The sequence below is a fragment of the Temnothorax nylanderi genome, unplaced genomic scaffold, assembly GCF_030848795.1.
Source record: "Temnothorax nylanderi isolate EJ_2023f unplaced genomic scaffold, tnyl_v1.0 TNYL_tig0162_pilon, whole genome shotgun sequence".
In the NCBI taxonomy this organism is placed as follows: domain Eukaryota; kingdom Metazoa; phylum Arthropoda; class Insecta; order Hymenoptera; family Formicidae; genus Temnothorax; species Temnothorax nylanderi.
Genome location: NW_027249224.1, coordinates 323,362 through 336,938, shown reverse-complemented (window position 1 = coordinate 336,938; position 13,577 = coordinate 323,362). Strand labels below are relative to the sequence as shown.

At 38.4% G+C, this 13,577-nt stretch overlaps 1 protein-coding gene across 2 annotated transcripts in view; it reads left to right on the top strand.

Moving 5' to 3' along the window:
- The window catches only part of Kek5 (kekkon 5), a 95,892-nt gene that overhangs the window by 66,188 nt on the left and 16,127 nt on the right, over positions 1-13,577 (top strand). For both annotated transcript variants that reach the window (XM_071715373.1, XM_071715374.1), the window contains one exon: positions 9,460-9,527. The gene's annotated coding sequence lies outside the window, so the exon portion shown is untranslated. The remainder of the gene's footprint in view (positions 1-9,459; positions 9,528-13,577) is intronic.

Genomic DNA, 13,577 nt, shown 5'->3' with positions numbered 1-13,577 from the left:
GTGTGTCTCTCTCTCTCTCTTTCTTTTTAACGTCGACGCTTGAGAAATGGTCGTACGCGAGGAGCGATCGTAAACGTCGTGTTTTCGGGAAAGGAGTCTCCCACGTGTGTGAGGAGGCGGAGTAGTTTACTCTCTCACTTTACTTCTCGGGTGAGGACGGTGCTGAGAAAATCTTGTACCGAATATCCACGTGACGCACGCCTTTCTCATTTCTCATATCTTCGCTTATCTAGCTCTTTCAAGAAACCGATAGAAGTCGCCTTTATCTTTTCTAACGGTGCTCGAGATTTTATACACGATAAAATACGAAGGTATTTTCGTACAAATTCCAATTGTATGTCCTTTTTTTCTAGCAAGAGATTTAACAAAATTACTCGAAAAAGTTCCGTGACGATCCTTCGATTCATGACCGCATACATATCCATTATAGAATGGAAAGGTCCTATCGTAGTTGGATCCTGTCAAGAAGTCATTTCCGATTCCGTTAGAGGTAAGCGAAGAAGGGGAAGGGGTTTATTCTCTCAGCGCACCTTTCGTCCCCGCGTGCATATTAATCGATCTTCTACCCCGCTCGAGAGGTCCTTCGGTGAGAAAGTTCGGTCGACGATGGCAACCCAATCTACGGAAAGGCTGCAAAAGCAAGACGCGCGCTCCCGATCGACCGACTGTTCTCACCGACCGCAAACTGTGATGGACATCGTCATTAAACTCGACTTCAAGCGCACATCGTAGGTGCTCACCTAGGCATTCTCCCCTCACCTCCCCTCCCCAACCCCTCCTTCTCTCGACGGCAGGCCTCTCGCTGCCGTGTATGCGTCATGTGCATGATCTGTGAACGTTGGCAGAGCTGACCGAGCTTGCACCAGGAGGCGCAGAGGTAACCGAAGAGTATGACTGAGAGAGATAGAGAGAGCGAGGGTAGGAGTGGATAGGGAAATCTGAGGGGACAAACCGAGGGGGTGGGTGTTCTCGATATGATTAATGCCTCGCATGCGTGTTCATATGTGGAGGACAGCTGTGAGTGACTCGTGCCCCGCCCAACCACTACCGTCGACATTCGACCGAACGCACACCTATGGCAGAAGAGAGAGAGAGAGAGAGAGAGAGAGAGAGAGAGAGAGAGAGAGAGAGAGAGAGAGAGAGGGCAGGGAGAGAGGGAGAGAAAGCGCGGGTTATCCTCTCCTCTCACGCTGGGATATACGCCCGCACTACGGCTACGTTACCCTCAGGTTGCAACACCGACGCGCGCGATACTCTGCCTCGAATACATGACGCGTTCGACGCGTATTAACTGGCATTATGGCTATGATGTGGTATCACTCGCAACCGTGACCTGACCGCTGGCCCTCCCGACGACCCCGCGGTGCGGCGCGGCGCCTCGTGGCGCCGTGCCCGTTTCTAGTTTTTATTTAACACGACCATACATAATGCGTTAGCAATTTTGCCCGCGGCAGGAAGAGAAAAAAAGAGAGATTTATGATTAAAGCGGCGACTTTTTTCGATGAGTAAAAAGTATACGCGAGATACGGAAGGAATCGAACGAAAGAGACTTTATAGTGAAATGTAATTGTTAAACATATTTTTCGATACCTTACATAAAACGAATCAAACTTTCCATTTTCCATTATCATTTTAATATTATTTATAACTGTGCATTTTTTGTATAAAAAATAATTATTTATACCCAAATAATGTCAAATTTTTTTTCAACGACGCGCGCGTATAAGGTTTACCTTTTCCAGTATCATCGAAATAAAGGAAATATATATCACCCAGTGATTTTGACCGAATACCCGCGAGACCAAGCCGCGAACAGGGTGATTTATTTCACGGCGACTGGTGGCGACGTTTAATTAACCGTACGCGGCTCAAGTTCTCCCATTCTCGCGAAAGTAAGCGTTACTTCAGGTAATGCGCGCGAAAAATTATGAGTGTACGAAACGAGATTAACCGTTTCCGTGCTTTTCGTGTACCGCCCGCGTCGTCACGTTCGCTTCTTTTCTTGTGCTTCCGCCGCGCATTTCTCGCGAAACTTTTCTCAGGGAATTGCACTGGACCTTACTATACTAGATTATACAACGGTAAAAAAATTTTATCGCGATTATCGCACGCACATACAAGTATATATCTCACTTTCAAAGATTAATTTATACGGCGAGATATTATTAAGACACGTTGTAGTCAGCGAGATTCGATACCAATTTTATTGATATAAAAATTATATTATATTTTTAAACCGGAAACTTTCCTGGTATAATTTTTCTTTCATTTACTTGATTTAATGTTCATCGTAAAAGTGAAAAATATGAAATTGACGTCGCGCTGTCCTGTAGAGAGTAAAAAAAGTATTATCTAATACTTGATGCAGAATTTTTACATCGTTCTAAAAAGAAAATGTACAGTGCGCAAATATGAACCTTCAACCTAGTCTTCAAAAGTCGTAAATTTCCTTATTTTGCCTCTGTTGTTATGCTCTTGTTTTTTTATTAAGTTTTCTTCGCGGTACCTCGAAGAATTAATATATGATATAAATTATAATTAATATAAATTAGAAATTAAATATCACAATGTTTTCAATTGTTTATATATTTTGGCAGGGTTGTATATTAACTAATAGAAGATTATATCTTCAAGAATTTTCTGCTCACGCTCATATATTGTTCACTTTTTTGTTATAAAGAAAGGCGTGCATATATTTGTCACTTTGCGAAATATTATTACATATTTAATATGTTAGCACAAACTAAAGCATCAAAGTATTTTGCATCTGTGGTTAAGTAGTTTCACCACAAATTATTTTCCATTATCAAATTATTTTCTAAGGAATGATGCGCGCGGTATCACAACGATACAGCGATGCCCCTGTCGTATTTGCCGGGTTAATTAGGGGCTAATTACGTTCCTATGTATATCTACGGGTAGTCTTGTTATTCGCGTTAATACCTCGGCTTTCATCGCTTTTGCTCGGCATGTAGCTAGTTAAAACTTACGACGCCGACGCTAAGCTTGGCGTTCCCCCTTAACTCTTCTACTTCCATTAAACTGGTTGCTCCCAGATTTCATTTCGTCGTCAACGCGGGACACCAATTCGCTTTACGATGAAGCTTTTATCTGTTGACATTTATCCTCTCTACATAGATAAAAAATCGTTTTTTTTCCTATCAACATCTTTTGAATATCAAAGAAAATGAAAAAAAAGAACGCATCTAAATTATTTTCAACGAGTTTACCAAATTTCCTGAAAGTCGGATGGGAGAATATGCAAATACTTCTTTCATGAGGATACGAAGTGCAAATTTATTTATCCCATTGAGATCATATTTATTTCCCGAATATCGAAGCCAGAGAGGGAATTATTTTCATTATTCATAAAACTAAGAAAACGATGAAAGTCGACTATAAATTATTTTCGTCATTCATAAAACTAGAAAATGATAAAAGTCGAGTATAAATTATTTTCGTCATTTATAAAACTGAAAAATGATAAAAGTTGAGTATATAAAATGTTCATTATTAAGAGTAAAAATATAAAAATAAATATAATAGTAAGGCTCACAAGATTACAAATCAATCGAAGAAAAATGGAGCGTTGAGCCGTAACAAGGTGTTGGTGTTCGTATATTCTATACTTAAGTAAAGAAGTAACGAATTATAATGTACATACTGTACATATACATATATTCCAACTTAATAGACTGCGCGCCGCAAATTTGTCGGACTTGAAACACAGCTATCTTGGAACATTAATACCCTTCCCACTCCGGAATTAAATCGACATGATTTAATTATTTAAAAAACTGTAAAGAATTTATGTAAGAAAACTGTAAAGAAAAATAAATGTTTCTTAAAGAATAAAGAGTTTTTATTAATAATTGACAAGAGTGTGAGATTGCTTGAAACTGCTTCCGGGACATGTATAAGGTTATTAGACAACACTCGTATGTCGTTTTTATTTCTTGTGTTTTGAGCAGACTTTATATAATTTAGTTGAGTGCTGTTTCTTGGTGGTAGGTAGAATATGTCGTGAAAAATATGTCCAATTATGCTCTTGTAATAAATGCTGCTCTCTGGCTTCGCCATTCAGAAAATAAATATCAAATATAACATGAATGAGTTAAATAAAAATATACATCGCTTTTTATACGATAAAGTATTTTTTCAAAGAAATATAAATGTCGCAGCTTAATACAACTTTTAATAAATAACAATTTTCAAACTAAATTATTTTAAAAAATTATATCTATTGCATCGCACAGTCATAACGAGTCCGACTCGTTTGAATATAAGCACACATTGCGAGTTAGACAACGTTATCAAGTGATTAACACATATGTAACGTGACAAATAATTACGTATTTTCGAAAGAAAGAAGCATATATATTTTGGCAAACGATTTTTACCGTGACGATCGATCTGCTCGTGAGATCGAGGAATTTCTCGCGATTTGTTGCTCAAAATAAATCGCGGCGGCGCGGCGCGGCGCGGCGTATTCGACGTGGCTCACGATAAAACGCTATAGGTGCCAAGCAGGCGGGATTACGAGGGATATCGAGCGGAGATCGAATTCGATTTGCAATATGCAGAAGGAGATGGAGGGGGGTCTCGTTCGGGCAGCGGGGCAAGGTGGGCAGAGGAACGGGCACTTCGATTGAAAATAGTTCGGTTTCAATCTCGCCCCATCTCGGTGGTTCTCCGGTGGAGCTCCTGAATAAACACTGACTTTCTCGCTTCACCTCAGCCGGAATCAATTCTAGCGAATAACCGAGATGTTAAGCTCACTCAAGGCGACGTCGGCACCCGTCGTCGCGGAGGATACAAGAGGGTATGGGGGCGAAATTTAAGGGGGCTTCCCCGAAAAGAGACATTTCTTAGCTTCCGGAAACCAAGCCGCGCACGAAAAGAAAAAGCTGCGCCGCCGCGCCGGGAAAGGAAGAGCGGCCGGGGAAAATCTGCAACCTGCGCGCGATGCGGCGTCGCGTAAACACATCCATCATGCTACACGTTGCGGATTAGGTCCTATCTGCGGGAGGATAGAATCTCGTTACCGACGATGATAACGTGCTCGTCACGACGTTATTTTTTTTTCTTCCTTTTTTTTCTTATTGGCGCGAGATTCAGTATGATATGCGCAATGACGAAATATTTTCGAGCTACCGCCACCGCGCCCCGACCTACATAACTCTCTCCTCATACACGGGGGGGTTGAAATAGTGTTTGCCTTCGCGGAAACTCACATCAGTTCGCGGAACATGTTTTCCTTGCATCACGTCGAGTTACGAGTACGCCGATTACATCGTCATAAGTGCTCTGACGCTCAACAATTTAGCACTGCTCAGAAATGTTATATATATATATAATAATAATAATTTTAACGTATTCTCTCCTAAGAAAAGAATCTTATATAATCCGCTCAATTTTTTTAAAATGTTATCCTATAAAGTAAATGTTATCCTATATAAAAGAATTAAAATGATTGCTTCGTCATGTTTTACGCAAGTCTTCGTAATTTACGCGGGAGTTTCTTTTAAATAATAAATTTCAAATCATTCAAAAGTACTATTTCCAAAAGCTCTATTCTGTTTGACGTGAACGACATACACATAGAAAGGTTTTTTTTCTAGGAACTTGTAACTTAATTTATACCTTTCTATATCAAACAGAATAGTACTTTTGGCAACAGTACTTTCGAATGATTTATAACAACTCTTTCCATGCATAAGTTAAATATGCATAAAATCCTGCCTGTTATCTATTTCAAATTTTAATTTTTACAAATTGCGCGCTTTGTTAACGTGATACATTGCATGGGATATCGCAGTTACTATTATATTACAAGCAATGCGTCATCTTTGTGATAAAAAATATCAAGCAATCTCTCGCAAACTAAATACGTAAGCTTTTATGACAAGATATTGCGTTAACGTGGACAAATTGTATATGATGAAAGAGTTGTGTGTCAAGCTTGTAATGAACAGTTATAATTCACTTAAATGAATTTTTATTCTTGCTTATACTTTTAGAACATTAAAACATAATACAACATAAAACAAGATATAGGTCATAAACCTTAAATAAGAACATTATAAATTCCTATGTACAAATTACGAATAAGAGAAGCAATAATAGCAAAAAATAGTAGAAAATATTTTTAGCAGCACATATAGATATCCGATTTATCTTTTAAATAAATGGCTGTACGAACCACAGCTTCTGATATAGTGTACACTTTCTATGCTGTCAGAAAGTAATCAAAACTTTGTCACAAATTAAACCGACCAATTTCGGAAATAGATCGGCGCCCGCATATTGGAGTTTCGTTTCGGGGAGTTACTGAGGTTGTCTAACGTTATAATAATTAATTTCTGTCGTTTACAGTGTTTCAACGAAGTTTCGAAAAATAACATCTCGAAAGATTAATGGGCTCGGCAAGTTTGATTTAGCAATTTAATGATATAGCGAACTTAATCAACTCCAACGGAGCAGAGTGCTTGATCAAATCGGACTTGCCGCAATGAGCATGACTCTCTATTTATTTCTAATTTAATCATTGCATGACCGTCGACGGTCATATAGCCCCACATCTGCATCCGACAGTGGTACAGGCACGTAGTAAATGTATAGCGACACTATAGCGACGTACACAAATGGTTGCGCAGCGTATAAATTCCGTCGCTGTCTGGGTCTCATATGGAGCGTGCCATTGAAACGTGTTTTTGCTATGAATTCGACAAATATTTGCCCGCGTGACATGGGAAGGTTGACACATGCCGTTATGGAAAAAACCGCGAGCGATAAGAGATCAATCGCGTGTACGTTGTTTCACGGCGTGCGAAATTGCATAACCGGGCGGAGAAGAAAATGGGGGGGGGGTTACAATCAATTTTCGTTTAGCGATACACGGGTGAAATCAATTTTAATCGCGCCGTTATATCGAGAGCGAAATATCTATTTTTTTGAAGGACATATTAAACGGAGATCGCGTTTATTAACGATAACTGCTGAAAATATTGTTACTATTCACGAGAGATCAAATTCCCATTTGTTTTTTTTTTTATCAATCTTTATCTCATATAGGATAGTTTCGCTAAAAAAAAACGTTTTAGAGAAGATAACTCTAAAATTATCTTTATAACACGATTTGCGAATAAACGTATTTCGCATTAATAAAATCAACTTTCATTGTCGCTTCTGTATTTTGCCGGTTTAGTCTTACGCGTTAGTCTTTCTATCTAGGTATTTAAGATATTTATAACGCAAGATGATATTTTCAGCCATTTTCCGGGTGTATACACAAAATGTACGACGCGGCGCAGCGTTTCGTTTCGCTGATCCTCTCCGCTTGTTCTCCATCCCCCTTGTTTTAGCCTACATCTCCAGCTTGTGTTTCCTACGGCGCGTCCTCCACCCTCCCCCCCCCCCCTCGACTGCTCCTACACGCGTTTGCTTCGTTTTCTCTCTCCGCAGTATTTCTTTGCTCTCCCGAGATCGCGCTTTTCCCGACAATTCTCCCTCCCGTCTCAGTAATAATTGAATTCGCGTTACGTCTCGGCTACCGCGCGAGAAGCCGAGGAAGAAGACGAGGGGAGCGCTCGCGCGCGCGATCGTGGACGTTTCGCATTTGAAATTGAGAAAAAGAAGAATAATAAAATGACAACGGCTCTGGCAAGTGCAGACCGCAAGTATTGTGCCTCTCGCGCGCTGTTGCGGCAATCCGATTAGACGGATCTGCGTACCGCAGCGCGGACTGCGAAAAGCTACCCTTTGATTTTGAAACCTAATTTGTTCATCGAGCGAGAACAAAGAAAGTGCACGCCCGTTTCGCGGTAACGAGTCTTCGCTCTCGTCTTTTAGCGCGGAATTTTCTTTCGCTTATGACTCAAAGGTATCGTCTTAGAAAATGCGATCCATACGTCAGTTCAGACAGTTCAGACACCGTGATGAGAGCCTGTAAACTTAACGCGATAATATAATGCAACATATATACACTCGTTTAAAATTGTATGATTTTAATAAAAGTGTACCAGTGGCTGTGTGTAAAAACGACGGAGACAAATTTCAATTACTTTATTAATGGATTTACAAAACGCGTATATTCAATTACTGTAATTAATTTAATTCAATATACGCAATCTCTATGAGTACATTCACATTTTATAATTTTGGTCAACGGATATAAAATTGTGTGAACGCGAAGTAGGAATAAACGTACGGATATAATTGATAATTGTTCTTTTGCCGCCAATAAAATTGATAAATCAAACAAAATGGATTAGCCTGTTATTTTTCCATGGACAAAACCGAATAATAACGCGTTAATTAATTATCTTTTCTGAATTTTATTAAGCATATTCTGCCGCAAGAAAACTTAGTATATCTGAAATTAATATTTGACAACTAATTTGGCACCGAAACCATCTTCAGCGGCTCGGAAACACGAGTAAAAGTTATTTAATTACTGGGATAAAGATAGCATGGGCAATTCTCATTTGTACGGAAGCATCCTGTTAATTTCCAAACATTATATATATTATAACAGAATATAATAGACTTCTTTTGAGTTTAGAATGTTGCTGAATTTTCCCAAAATTATCTTTCATACTCTTAATAATTTTCGGCGAGTAATGCGATAAACAAAGTTTATGTAAAGAAACTAAAATATTTATTTGAACAAGAGGGGTGCAAATACATCGCTGAAACGGATATAAAATCCGTCAACACGATTAAATCTTTTCGCAATTATTTGGGAACTACTGTCCTACATTCAACGCGCACCGGAATCCTAGTTATCCCCCAATCTCCCGCTGGTGTATCAAGTGTTAGTAGCTGTGCCGTGTGCCGCTCCCGCTGATCTTTTTTTTATCAGACAAGCGCGGATAACGATTATTGCACTTTTTTCTCTCGACTATTTGGTATGCATTGTTAAACGAGAACTCCCGTGGCGAAAAAAAGCGGCTTACGCGACAGCGATCGATTTAGCGTCGTTTACTTTCCCTTAACAGAAAGATTTTTCGCTTTTCATTGTTTGCGCCAATGCCGTGTACGGGACCGGAGATTGTTTTCGCTGTTATTCTGCGGAATCCAAAATAGGAAAAACACATACTGTTTGTTCTTCCAGGATTTTGCACAACTTAAAACGACAGTAAATTTTCGCCAGCTACGTCCGCTGCGCTAAATGATTTACGCTTGACGTTTGATATTCCAAATACGCGATGTATACGCGAATTTCGTTATTTGCGTAAAAGTTGCATAGTACGCAAATTCATTTCTACGATGATTCGCGGTGCGTATCCTGCGCATTAGCGCATTGCATAATAGCGAAAGCTGCGTTGTTAAAATAATTTTAATTCTTCGAAATATTAATTGTGTATACGTTCGCGCTAAATAACGAATACCGATCGTTACAATACAATCGGCTTAACTATCATCTTGATGTATGATGGAGTATATTTATTGTTCCAGCACCATCCTTGGTCGAAGTCCTTGGGAGTCGGTAGAATCGTGAATATTACCGTGAGTCGAGAGTGAACGTAAGTTGAAAATAAGTTGAATTTTTAAATTAATAAACAGCTTCATAAGCCTGGCATTAACCATATTTATAACAGAAATTATAATAGAAATAACTCGCAGAAGATAGATTCTAGTTTACATTTATGATTTAATTTTTATAATTATCTTATATAATTTATCTTATATAATCATTGACTAATATATATTATAACAAGATTAGGCAGATATAATATCATTTCTTAAAATAATATTCTGATAAACTCGTTACTGATTCTCAAAATATACCATATATTTGATTTCGTGAAGTAACTTTCAAAATCATCATTAAATTTTTATACGTATTAATTATTTATTCTTTCTATATAATTAGCGATTGGAAATAAACTTCTAACGACGCTTAATCATGTTTTGTAATATTGAATTTTATATACGGTATTAATATATATGATAAAAGAGATCACAGTGACAAAAACTTGAAAGATTAAATATATTACTCGAGATAATCATGAATATATTATCAATAAGTATTTCGTTAGTTTTCTATTACTTAAATATTGAGTTATTGCTCTTTTCTGCATTAGCGGTTATTTGGATGAATTATTTCCATGATTTTTTTCTTTTTGTAGAAACACGTTTATATCAACATGAAACTGTGATTATATTCATCGAATAATTATCGATCACGGATGGTACACAAATTTGATACCTTCATTTATCGATAACGAACGCCCCGAGCTCTGTTTCGTGTTCGTCACATTAGCAAAGAGCGCATTTGCTCTCAAAAGTCATATCCGCCGTATCAATCCCGAGTCGGATGACAAAGCACTGCCAAGCTCCTTATAGCTGACACAGGCCATCGCTACATAATGACAACGGGGCGAACAATGAAAGTAATGTCGGTATTCGTCTGGGTAGAAGGGTTTCTGCAGTTCAATAGAATATCAATAGAAATGAAGAGAAAGAAAGAAGAGCATAAGAGCGCCGACAACGCGTTCTCATTTTCTTAAAATTGTTATACTGTCGTGTATTACTAGAGGAAATATCCTTTATCTATCCAGCTCTTATAGAGCACGGAAGATGAAAGAGAAATCATCACGATGAAACTCTGCCTGACTATAAGTAGATAGAAAGATATAAGACTATATAAAAAGCTCATTTTTTTACTGGCCAGACAGTTCGATGCAACAAGACACTGATCTCGAAACGCCGCGGAAGATTGAAAGTCCATGGGGATACGAAGAACTTGCTTTTGAAAACTCCATCTTTGCTCCGAAATATTTATGTAATCAATTCGCGTATCGTCGCGTTAATTTATTACAAAGTTCCAAACTACACATATATAATATTACGAAGAAGAATATCATTTCTTGAGTAAAATAAACAAGAGTAAGATCGCGCGAGTATTTTTATAAATAACGATATGTTCACAACTTCGATGTACCCTGCGAATAATTGTATTTGCAGTTTGCACACTCGCGTGTAACGAGTTTACCATTGAGAAGTTTATTTTATATTTTATGTCTAGAGAGTGCAGATGCTTCCTGCTATATGGTTATGCATATAGTTTCTACCATGTAGATCTAGTCATTACTAAATACACGTCCGTAATGGAATAAAAGGCTCTTAAGGCTCTTTGGTGACGTTCAAGCACGACAGTAATCACTACTGTAATCAGATTGCATGATGTAATCGGGGCGAAAACGGGACGTGAGTTTCACGGACTAGTCTTCCACATCGGCTTGCGGAAGTGTAGAAACGACTTTGACGATGCTCTGATAGTTTCGTGTGACCCAAAGTTAATAACCCCGCGGCGCGGCGCGGCGCGGCGCGGCACGGAACTTTCGCGGACAATGTTCCCGGCCGCAAATTTATAAGATTCGGTCTTATTTGAAAAGTTTATGCAATTTCGCGGTCCCCGGCACACGGCCTGTAAATATTCGGTCGAACTTCGAACTTCCCGAATAATGCAGCCGAAGAGAGAGTTTATCGAAGAGAGCGGATACTAACGTAGAGATCAGATATTGGAAGAAACGAAACGAGACACATAAATCGCGCCAAATTGACGTGATTGACGATTTCGACGCGGAAATCTCGTTGAAAAATATAAATTAGCTATAAATAAGCTATAAATTGAATGCGAACGCGTTGCATCGATCATTTACAATATTTAATTATTCATATAAATATTGCGTACTTCCGCACACTGGATATCGAAATACGATTGCGTAGCATAATTTCTGCAATATCAAACAAACGTTGTTTGTTTAAAAAAAAAAATACTCCGAACTTTTTATCAATGTTGATTGAAACAATTTTGTTAAGTGAAATCTTATTAGACTCTTTCATTGAAAACGGGTTGGAAACAAGATTGATTCTTTAGTACGTATGTACGCTATCGAGCGCAATAACTTCAAGTTGAACACGCTTTATTTATCATGTTTATAGTTAGATATAAGAAGAATTTATTGCCGCGTATCGTGTGAAATGGATATACGAGCGATGAACCCAAATATGATTCTCAACTCTGTATGTAAAATAATCTTGTAAAAGCGAAATATTTCTCACTCACATTTCTTTCTCGTATTGATTTTGTATTACTTTATCTTGTTTCTGTGCTATTATGTCTTTATCAGTTTTTATCTTTTATCAGTTAAACGTTTTTATTATTGAAATTTAATTTTTGGACGAAAATACTCTGTATTTCTTATTGTTACATTCAAAGTTAAGCATGCATACTTTGAAGGGAAAAAAATCTAACAGGACATTGAGAGAAATATTGAACAAAGGAAGATAAAGTCGTTTTCAAGAAAAGAATTTTTTTTCAACGATTTTCTTAACAAATGCATCTCCGAGAAAGATCAATAAAAATTGCTGAGAGAGAGAAAAAGAGAGAGAGAGAGAGACGAGCATCGCGTTGCCTTTAGTACAATAATTTTTAATTCATCCAATCTCGGATGCGTCTCGCGTATCTCGCGGAAAAAGGATAAAAATTTTCCGGCGAAAATGAGTTAGAGCGAAGCTTTTAGCATCTCCGTCTTTTTCTCTTCGGCTAGCACCGTTAAGTAACACGTTCCGTAGATATAATTTCAATCATATTCCACGTAGACGTGACGGCAGTTGTACCGTACGCGTTCTGTGTGCATTATAGGTACAGGTAAGCAGATATTCGCAAGGATGCGGAATCCGGTTACACAAAGGCGCGTCATCGAGACCGTGAATGCGGCAGGTGCATATCGACTTAGTGTCTGTGTAAATATGCTCTGCTCTACGTCTCCGACTGCGTTTACATTTCGCCGCTTATAGAGAAAGTTGTGCTCCGTTGCAAAGAACATGAGATATTACACCTGTAAGCACGCGATCGTTTCACGTCGAATAACGTTGCCTCTCTCTACACCGTGTTTATAGATATAAATTCACTGCATCTCTTCCGAGGAGAAGCGTGAATAACTGTCGTTATATCTCTACGAATTACGGAGCTTGCAAGATTCAGGAATTCCTTAATTTCGATGCTACGAGATTTCGTAGGTACATCAAGAGATAAGTACGAAATGGATGCATTGACTAGGTTATATATAATCACTTTTATGCTGTTCCATGTTAGTATATTTTCACAGAAATAGGCATTCTAATTGGTTCCGTAATTGATAAATGCGATCGAAAGCTCTTGTCGAGAAGTATAACGGACGCCACTTATACCGTTTTCCAGATAAGAGTCTTTATTTTAGAAATGAGGAACGAATACGACGTATCTTTCATTTTTTCGCGCGTGCTCATAATATCTTACTGATGGTTAAAATTATCCACATTAAATTATGCACGTGACCTATTCAGTTTGCAACAACATATATTCTTAACGCAAAGATAAAATCGTCAAATACTACTACTAATTCGCGATTCCAGTGGCGTCCCCGGCAGTCAATGACAGAACGGGCTAACGACTCCGTCCTTATTCCCCGCTAATTAACTATTAACGACTTATCGGGGAAAAAGTGACCTCGGTCGAGAGTTCACGCGCCACCATCCGAGAGCGCCAGCGAGCGCCGCGTTATAATTAGAAAGTCGATTACGAT